This window comes from Lipotes vexillifer, unplaced genomic scaffold (assembly GCF_000442215.2).
Source record: "Lipotes vexillifer unplaced genomic scaffold, Lipotes_vexillifer_v1.1 scaffold450, whole genome shotgun sequence".
In the NCBI taxonomy this organism is placed as follows: domain Eukaryota; kingdom Metazoa; phylum Chordata; class Mammalia; order Artiodactyla; family Lipotidae; genus Lipotes; species Lipotes vexillifer.
The window spans coordinates 463,095-473,381 of NW_006794180.1; the positions used below are offsets into that span (position 1 = coordinate 463,095).

The 10,287-nt window shown below is 41.8% G+C and overlaps 1 protein-coding gene across 2 annotated transcripts in view; it reads right to left on the reverse strand.

The window, feature by feature from the left end:
• Positions 1-7,119, reverse strand: part of SLC26A5 (solute carrier family 26 member 5) — a 47,209-nt gene extending 40,090 nt beyond the window's left edge. For both annotated transcript variants that reach the window (XM_007467056.1, XM_007467055.1), the window contains exon 1: positions 6,993-7,119. The gene's annotated coding sequence lies outside the window, so the exon portion shown is untranslated. The remainder of the gene's footprint in view (positions 1-6,992) is intronic.
• Between the last annotated feature and the right edge of the window lie 3,168 nt (positions 7,120-10,287).

Consider the following 10,287-nt stretch of genomic DNA (forward strand, 5'->3'; position numbering starts at 1 on the left):
TTCTGGGCGGGGGGGTGGGGGTGGCAATAATGGCTTGACAGACACAGTCCCTCCCCAGCCAGGAAGGACTTTCTCTGTCACCTATTAAACGACACCACTGCCAGCTTCTACTTCACACGTTTTTTTTTTTTTTTTCCCAGTACGCGGGGCTCTCACTGCTGTGGCCTCTCCCGTTGTGGAGCACAGGCTCTGGATGCGCAGGCTCAGCGGCCATGGCTCACGGGCTCAGCCACTCCACGGCATGTAGGATCTTCCCGGACCGGGGCATGAACCTGTGTGCCCTGCACCGGCAGGCGGACTCCCAACCACTGCGCCACAAGGGGAGCCCACTCCTTTAATAATTTTTAACACACTTATGATTTTTTTCACATATTTCTATTATTTTCAATTCTTTGGGATCTGATTCTTCTATTTGTTTTGTTTGCTGATACTCCCTTATGGTGGTTTGTAGGTTTTTAAAATTGTGAGCTCATATTAAATGGGAGGGAGGTGAGAAGAGGTTCCCTGTCTCCTTGGGCCTGAGGTCACGTCTTCCTTCCAGATTTAAATGGCATGATCCCATCCCCACACCCCAGGATCTGTATCCCCCAGAGAAACTGCTATGGTTGTGCTGAGTATAAGCTTGCACTTAGCGCTCTTTTAAACCATTTCCTGCATTCTTCTGGCAGTCTTTATTTTAAAGTTAACTACTTATTTAAACATGTCATTGTGTTTTATTCTTTATTTTTGTATGTTTGTACTGAAGGGAGGTCTGTATGACTCAGTTTAGTTCTCCAGGTTGCTGGATGTCCTGTTATTATAACTATGTGAATATAGCTCATTACTGGTTCTATGTGTTGAACAGAAATTACTTAGCTCTTCTTAAAGTCATTCTTCTTGGAGTTTACTGACTACTTGTTTTAATTTGTATCAATTTCTTTCTAAGCCTGGTACAAAGCTGCCAGCCTAGGATTGCAATTGGGGAGTAACACTCTTATTTCACATGTTCCTCCTTCTTACTTTTTACTCTCTTTTTAATAGAGCACATCCTTAGGTAACTGTTTCAGAAAGGGTACTTGCAAGTAAATTGCCTGAGTCTTTGAAGATCTGAAAAGGTCTTCATTTTACTCTCACACTTAATAATTTTACTGGCAATAGAATTTTAAGTTCAAAATCATTTTCCCTCATAACTCTGAAGGCATTGCTCCACTGTAGTTTAGTATCCAGTTCAATGATGAGAAGCTTTACATCAATCTTGAGTGACTTTATTTTCTCTTTCAGAAACTTTTAGGAACCTCTCTGTATCCTTGACTCTGAAATTTTATAATGATTATATCTCTATATAGATATTTTTCCATTCATTTGATGGATCATTTTTATCTCATGCTTTTCCTCAACTACAGGAAATCTTTTCCTAGTATTTTTTTGTCAACTTCCTCCCATCCATTTTGTTTTCTCCTTCTAGAGCCCCAATAGGCTGAAATTGGGACTTAATGGACTATTTCTCTATGTTTCTTATCTTTTCTAGCATATATATTCTCCATCTCTTTGACATTTCATTGTACATTCCAGGAGATTTCTTAAACTTTATCTTTCAGCTGCTCTAATAAACTAATTTTTATTTTAGTAATTATTTTTAAAATTTTCAAGATCCTTTTTTTGCCTGTTTTTTAATTATACTTTTTCTTTATAGAATTATGTTTTTGTTGTATGGAAACAATATCTTTTTAATCACTGAGGGTACTCACATTTTTTTAAAGCTATTTTATTTCTTTTTTTTTGATAGTCCTTAGATTTTTATTTTATTTTTTTAATTGAAGTACAGTTGATTTACAATGCTGTGTAGCTTGACTTCAGGATGAGGAGGCAAAAGCTGGCCTTCAGGCCAGGGGCACCTCTCTTTTCAAATGCCAGAAACAGAAAGGGTTTACTCTACAATGCCCAACTCCCAGTCTCTCTGCTTTCAGGCCCCCCTGCTTATGCCTGCTCCCTGTCCTTGCTGACTTCATGCTCAGAGCTTCTTTCTAGAGGGTCACTCTCCCTCCCCTGGTGGTCCTTCCTGATCATGGTGGTGATCCAAATCTTGGTTCTGTTTCATCAGCAACTTGCCTCCAAACATTTCTCTATCCCATTCTCTTCAGAGTTCTTCCTACTATTTGTATAATGTTACAGCCATTTAAAAAGAGTTATAGGACAGAGGGAAGGCAAATGCCTGTGCTTAGTCTGTCATCTTTCATTTTCACTTATTTTTTTTCATTTTGCAAATTGGGTGATTGTGTGCTAAATTTTACATAGTAAACGTATTTTCAATATAAAGTATATATAGATGTATGAAGAAAAATGTGAAAGCATTTACCACAAAATGGTAAACAGAGGTTATGTTTGGAATTGTGGGTAATTTTATTTTATTCTTGCCTGTACTTTCTAGGATTTCCACAGTAGATCCTATTATTTTCATAACAAACATAATAAAAGTAAGTTTTAAGTGCTGATAATAGGATTGAAAGGTACTTTGTTGTACTTTCAGAGGAAGAGTCTGCAAACATAGGCGACCCTTACATTTGAGAGGAAAGGTGAGATTTATGTTCAGAGACCTCTGAGAATCCCAGATTTGAGAATACCGCTAATTGAGAGATGGATGGACCCAAGCTACCAGGTTTATGTTTTTGTTACATGCTTCGCACACAACCCGAGGAGGCAGGTAATAATTTCTCCACTGCCAGTGATGCATTATCAGGCCCTTTCAGATTTGTTCTCCACTGATAATTGAAACCAATACCACCTACAGGGGCCAGGTAGGTAATGACAATGATTGAAGTGAACTAGGTGAGTCTGTGCCAATCTCAAGAGCACATGCCAAGTCTGAAGTGGTCACTGCTAGTCAGCTCTCACTGAATGTTGGCTTCCATTTCAAACTTTCTTCATATTGAGGTTCGACTGACATATAATGAACTGCACAGATCAGTGTTTGGTTTAATGTGTTTTATCATGCATTTCAGACTACTATGCACAGAACCTTTTCATCATCCAGAATTTCTCCTAGTGGCCCTACCTAGTCAATCCCTGCCACACCCCCACGTCAGGGAGCCTCAGTTCCGATTTCCATCGTCATAGATTAGCTTTTTGCTTATTCTAGAACTTCATATAAATAGAACATTCAATTTCCAAAGAGAACTTGAAACTGTATTTTAATGAAAACTTTCTTAATTTTTAAATGTTGGAAACCAACACAAATTTTTATAAAACAATGTGCGGACCCAAGAAATCACACAGGCTAAATTCTATTCACTAGCAATGCAACCACTTTGTGTCTGGACTACAGTATAAACCAAGGATATACATTGTATAAGTTTATTAATTTCTCTCATGATTGCTGGTTTTGGTACTGACAATTTTTGTTTCTTATTGACTAGTGGCACATTCTTTAAAAAGGAAGGGCAAGCCTAATCTTCAGGGCATCAAGAAAGCAAAGATGGGAAGACTGAATCCCACTCCAGAGCCAACCTTGGGGATAAGGAAACCACAAGGAGAAATATCGGTATCGCCTGATTTGATGAGGAAACAAAAACTGGTTAACATCCAGAGGGTGTAACAAACTAGAAACAGAGATCACAGGGCTTCCGTTGTTTTGGCTAACTGGTAGGAAGCCGCATCTTCATTTCACCGTACAAGTATCGCACGGAAAAGGCCCTACAAGATCGTCCCCACCCTCCCAGACTCCATCACACAGCCACCCCTTTCTTTGCTGATTTCATTTCCTTCCACTTCCCCCCCTCATCACTCTGCTCCAGCCACTCGGACCTCCTTGCTGTTTTGTGTATGTGCCAGGCCCACACCTGCCTCAGGGCCACTGTGTTGGCTAGAAAGCTCCACTCCCAGAAAGCTCCATAACCTATTCTTTTTTTTTTTTTTTTTTTTTATTACAATTTTGTTGACTCAGCCCTAATTTTTGCTGATTTCAATTTTGGGGGCCAGCTGAGAATCCACTGAGGAAACCACAAGGAGAAATATCGGTATCGCCTGATTTGATGAGGAAACAAAAACTGGTTAACATCCAGAGGGTGTAACAAACTAGAAACAGAGATCACAGGGCTTCCGTTGTTTTGGCTAACTGGTAGGAAGCCGCATCTTCATTTCACCGTACAAGTATCGCACGGAAAAGGCCCTACAAGATCGTCCCCACCCTCCCAGACTCCATCACACAGCCACCCCTTTCTTTGCTGATTTCATTTCCTTCCACTTCCCCCCCTCATCACTCTGCTCCAGCCACTCGGACCTCCTTGCTGTTTTGTGTATGTGCCAGGCCCACACCTGCCTCAGGGCCACTGTGTTGGCTAGAAAGCTCCACTCCCAGAAAGCTCCATAACCTATTCTTTTTTTTTTTTTTTTTTTAATCATCTTCGGGTCGGTCTAGTCTGTCACCTTCTCAGGCCACCTTATTTTAAATATTGCCCAACCAACTCCTCCACTGCCTTCCTCCCAGCTTTCTTTTTCTCCATGGCACGTATCACCATCTAACTCACAATGTATTTTACTTCTTTATTTTGTCTCCCCTCCTGCCTTTGAAAAAATGAAAGCTACAGGATGACAGGTGCAAAGCAGAAATTCATTAGACACTTGTTGAATGGATAAGTGAAGGAAGGAAGAAACAAAATACCCTGCTAGCTTTGGAGACTGTTGTTCAAAGTGTTCAAGAAAACAGGGACCAGTTAAGAAGATGTTATCATTTCTAATTACCTTGAGGAAGTAAAGATTAAAAAGCAAACTAATGATAATTGAAACCAAAACCTAATAACCAGACCAACCCTGATTATACTTACCAGCTTCAAAAATTAGATTTGTGGGAGGACAAATGCTTATATATAAATACATAATTGGGTGTTTGAGTTTAGCAAGAATTAAGTTTTTCATTAAAGTTATGATGATAAAACCATCTTTTTCTAGCACATTTGTTCCTATCTTAATTCATTTTAAGAGGTAGATAAAGAATAAATTGTGAAATAACAAAACAGCCTGTGCCCAATACTACTAAATCTTTGGGAACAATGATCAGCAATAAACATATAAAACGAATCCAATCTTAGAATTTTTTCTGAGTGCAGCCAGCTCTAGGAGGATGGAGAGTGCGGGGCTGAGCTGAATCTGTGGTTCTCCATCACATTTTTGACGCCAGGTAAGGGCAGCTCCGAGACACAAAAGTAAAGAGCCCCAGAGCCAGTAGCTTTCCACTCCAGAAGAAAATACTCCCCAACCTAAGACATTATTTAGGATTAAGTCGGGCTCTGGGATTGGTCAATGCTGAATTAGACCAAGTATGTCCAGGCTGCCAATTCACCCATGAAGATACCACTCCACGCACTGTGTATGGAAGATGCAGGGAACTCGTAGGGATCATGGGCCACAAGCCCACATCTACCAACACACAGCAGGTGGGATCCGATTTGCCTAAAGTTTAGAAAACTTGAGAATAAATGTGTAGCAGCTCTAAGACCAATAGCAGAGAGAAAAGAAATTAAGTGTAGCTCCTTGCAATCCATGAGCCTCCTTAGCCTTGTTTTACATTTCCTTCTTAATGCCTTTCCATCTTTTGTCAACTTAGGTCCATTTCCCTTTACTGATCTGACAGTCACACATACACAGTTTTTTTTCTTCTTCTAAGCGCTTTGGGATACGAAGGGCAGTGGGAGGAAAAAAAAGGTAGGATAAAGAGAAATAAATTTCACGGATTACACTTTAATAACTCCTATCTCTAAACTGAAGAATAATTTTCAAAGTGTGAACATGTACAGAATTTACAATGTAATGGCAATAAGATTAGGTCCCAACAACTGATGAAAGTAAACAATGTGCTCTTATCTCAGTTCTGGTAACTCGATAGTCTACAACTACTTGAGAAGGTGTGAGGATCATTTTTTTTATCTCAGTTTGGACACAGAAGCTCACATTTCAGCAACGATCGATGTGATCATCCTTATCCCTTGCTGACACCTTCTCCCCAACCCCAGAAAGTCACAGATCACCTCTAGGAGAAACTTTCAATAGGCTAGTAAACACTGGCATGGATACCGAGAGAAGAGAGATATAATCGTCTCTGGGGACCTTCAGGAACAGCTAATCATTTTAGATGGGCAGAGTTACACCTAATTCAGTCCATCAAAACGAACGAGGTACCGAAAACTCGCAAAGCACTGTGGGAATATTGAAACCACGAGAAGGCACAGCATCTTCCCTGAATAAATTTAAAGTGCTTGATTTGGACTGCTTCTTAGAAAGGCGTGTTTAGGCTTGGTTACCATGGAGTGGACGTAATGCTGGGCCAAGCTATGCATAAAAGCAGATTTTACTGCTTTTAGGTTACACAACCTTAGAATCAGTTCTTAGCGTTTATTTAACCCAGTGATTCTCAATCTTGGCTGGACATTAGTGTTTCCTGGGGGTGTGGGGGGACTTTTAAAAAACAGAGATGTCTGGGCCTGCCCCAGACCAATTAAATCAGAATCTCTGACCCAGTGTATACACATATTTTAAATAAACTCTCCAGTTCCATCAAATGCATGGAACTACACAGTAGTTGAGAACCACTGATCCCATGACACACACTTTGTACATAGAAAAATTAAAGTTCAAATAATTTAATTGATTTGTTACTTAACCAAGATCACATACCTAGTTAAGGAGAGAACTTGGATTAAAACCATGATCTCCATTAATTTAGTAATCCAGTTAATGTCTATCAATGACATTCTAGGGTTGTGACCAGTTACCTAGTTGTCACTCAAAGGTAAGTTAAAACTGGTTCATATCTAAGGATCAGTTAAGTTGGTCCTGATCCAAGTTAAAAGAAGACAGTAAGCCGTGATGGTTCTGGCATTCTCTTTCTTACCATTTTCTTCCAAATAGTGCTACGTGACATAGGCTTCTGGAAATATTAAGAAATCTTGTAGTCCAGGTAAAATTCATCACTACCTATGACTCACTCTCCCATTTTACTAGTTCCAGGGGCCTCTACTTACCCAGATCCAACGTGCAGCACACAGAGCAGGGGGCAGGGGCCCCAGATGGGAGGTCTAGTGCAGCTCAGTGAAATCTTGATCTGTGAAGCTGAGAGCTGGAGATGGGAGAGCTTGCTCCTTGGCCCTGGGGATAGAAAAAGGAAAGTTAATCCACTGGTTACTGTTTCTTTTTAAAAGAATTTATGTCCAAAATATTCTTAATGCTGTCCTAATACTAACCAACTCTCTCCAAGACACAACCACTGCTATCACAGTGGTTCACATTGAATATGGTAATTATATAATATAAATATATCTCTCTCCTTCCCAAAGGTGAACTACTAGTTTGTGTTGTGTGAGAGTAAGTTCAAATTTTGAACTCAACCATTCCCATATTAGAAAAGTTGGCAGGTGATAAACTGTTCTGAATGAGGCATCAGTGCTAAGAGAAAAATCATCTCAGAAACACTTTCCTTGAGAAGAACAAGAAAAATTGAAAAACGAGATTCATGATGTTCAAGATAAAAGCTGATCTTGAGCAACTAAAAAATTAATAGGACTAATTTGTCTTCAGTCTTTTACAACTAATACAATTATTACTTCCCATTCACAGAACACTCACTCAAAAGGCCAGGTATTTATTCCATTTGAAGTAAATTAAAATATATCTACAGTCTGTGGATTTACCCACATCCTTGCTTCATTTCCATTTTCCTCCATCTACCTACCTTCTGACTTATTTACTGCTCCTGTTCTTTTTTTGTTTTTTTAATAAATGTATTTATTTATTTATTATTTTTGGCTGTGCTGGGTCTTTGTTGCTGTGTGCGGGCTTCTCACTGCGGTGGTTTCTCTTGGTGCAGAGCATGGGCTCTAGGCGCACAGGCTTCAGTAGTTGTGGCTCGTGGGCTCTAGAGCACAGGCTCAGTAGTTGTGGCTCACGGGCTTAGTTGCTCCGCAGCATGTGGGATCTTCCCGGACCAGGGCTCGAACCTGTGTCCCCTGAATAGGCAGGCAGATTCTTAACCACTGTGCCACCAGGGAAGTCCCACTTCCCCTGTTCTTAAGCAAGATACCATGAATCCTCCAAAAGATACACAACATTCTAAATGAGTATGCATTTTTTCTAGGGATAAAGTCCCTAGCTTTGGCCAGATTTTAAAAAAGGCCTGTCCCCTCCCCAAAAGTCCCCTAGAATACAACTGTTTTCAAGGGTAAAATTGGGAAGCTGATGATGATGTTGATGGCTTCTGGTATCTACAGTTAAAGGTTTTATGAAGTTGGTCTCTGGAACTATCTTTCAAAAGAAGGCTTGAAAGATTTCATGAAACTGGATCTATCTTCCAAAAGAATGGACTTAGATAAGACAGTTTGGAAAGCACCAGAAATTAAATTTATTCATGCTGACTCTGTCTTCTTTTGTGCAAGATTTCACTAGTTTGAAACCAAAGGAAATGAAAATCATCATCTAATTTTTCTTGTTGATTTTGACTTCATTAACTTAATGGTAATGCAAACGCTAAGGAAAACGTACTTTCTTATTTAGTTGTATTAGAAAACCTTTTACTTTGGAATTACTAAAATGCAGACCACCTGCAATGGCACGATAAAATTGCCAAATGATTAAGTTATCAGGGGCTACACATGGCATTTAGCATGAAGAGAAGCCCAACTGTTTATGATTTTAGATTGAACAGGCAGTGCACACCTGCATCTACACCTTACAAATCAGTCCACTGTTGTTGTTGTTGTTTTAACTACAAAGTTCCACCACCTTCCATTCTTCTGCAGCTCTTAGCAAAGCACCTCATACAGGAAAGGTGCTCAAATTCTTGTTGGATTGAGTCAATTCTTTTGGTATCACTCATAAATTAATGAGGAACGTGTAACTCTGTATAGTTTCAGAGTAGTTAAAGAGAAAAAAAAAGAAAGAAAGAAATGCTACGTAACAGAATTGGGGCTTCAGGTGTTACTTAACAGGCTAGAATGCTTTCCAGCAGTGCACTTAAGATATCAGCCATAGCAACCTTACCTAGGAATTCTTCCCCCTGTTTCTTTCTAATGCAAATTGGCTTGAATTTCTCTCTCCTGCCTCCGGTCCCCTGCCTGAAAGTCTTCAGAAACAAAGAAATACTACAGAAATAATTAGAAGGATTGCCTGGCAAAAACCTATTTCAAATTTCACTTCAGAAAGGCTTATGCATCCTATTGCATGCTTCAAATTCCTCTCCATTTCCAAGCTCACCTTAAATGATACATTTATATAACACTAGAGATTGTTCCCAGTTCTCAGATAAGAAAAAGATGAATCAGTCCACCCTCCACCCCGAAATTGCCATTTTTGTTGTGTTTCCATTCAGGTTTTGAAAGTTTTAGACCCCACATTGATACACAGACCTCATCACGGGGAGGAAAAGAATCTCTCCACCTGCCTCACAGCCTATCTGACCGCTGCTTTAGGGTTTCCATCCTGCTTCATCGTGGGTCTGGCCCAGAGTGCGCCCCAGCTAGGCAGTCAATGCAAGCGAACTGATTTCCTGATCGACTGTTTTACAAGTCAGGGCTTTCAGAGGCCATCATATCAGGGCGGCTATTACGGTAGAGCGCCCACTGCTTAGGCCGGAGACTTGTCTCTGGCGGGAAGCCACCACTACCAAATTCTAGGGCAGGAAGGCTCTCAGCAAGCCCTCCGCTCAGGGAGAGCCCGGGGACCCGAGGTTCAAACGTCCCCCGGGCGCCGGGAGGAGGCGGGGAGCAGTCCAGTCTCCGAACCACAGCTCCCCTGGGGGAACCAGAGCCGTCCAAGCGGCGAGGGCACCCCGGCTCCCGGCTTGGCCGGGGGCGGCGCCGGGCTCCAGGGAGAAGACGAAGGGCAGCACCGGGGCTGGGGTACACGCGGCCTGAGGTTACGCACAGCAGGTTAAGGCGGAGGTTTCTGGGCGCCTGAGAAGCTACGAAAACAAAACTGTAAAGACCAGAGCGTTGCGTTAGAACCACAGGGACGCACACGTCCAGTGAAGACGCAAACGTCGGGTAAAGAAGCTGTGCGGCCGCGGCCTCGGGGGTGGGGGGCGCGGGTTGGCAAAGAAAGGCGCTTCTTCAGACTTTATCCTGTCAGGGGTGAGAGACGGCCAAGGCGTGGGCACGTCAAATGAATTCATTTTAGGAAAGGGGTTTTCGGAGAGGTAGAGAGACCGAGACACAGAGAGGAGCTAAAGACGCCGGGAGAGGCGGCGACGCAGCGAGCCCCGTGGGCCCCCGCGGCCCAGGCGGGGGGCGCTCCGCGCGCGCCGCGGCCGCACCCGCCCCGGCCCCG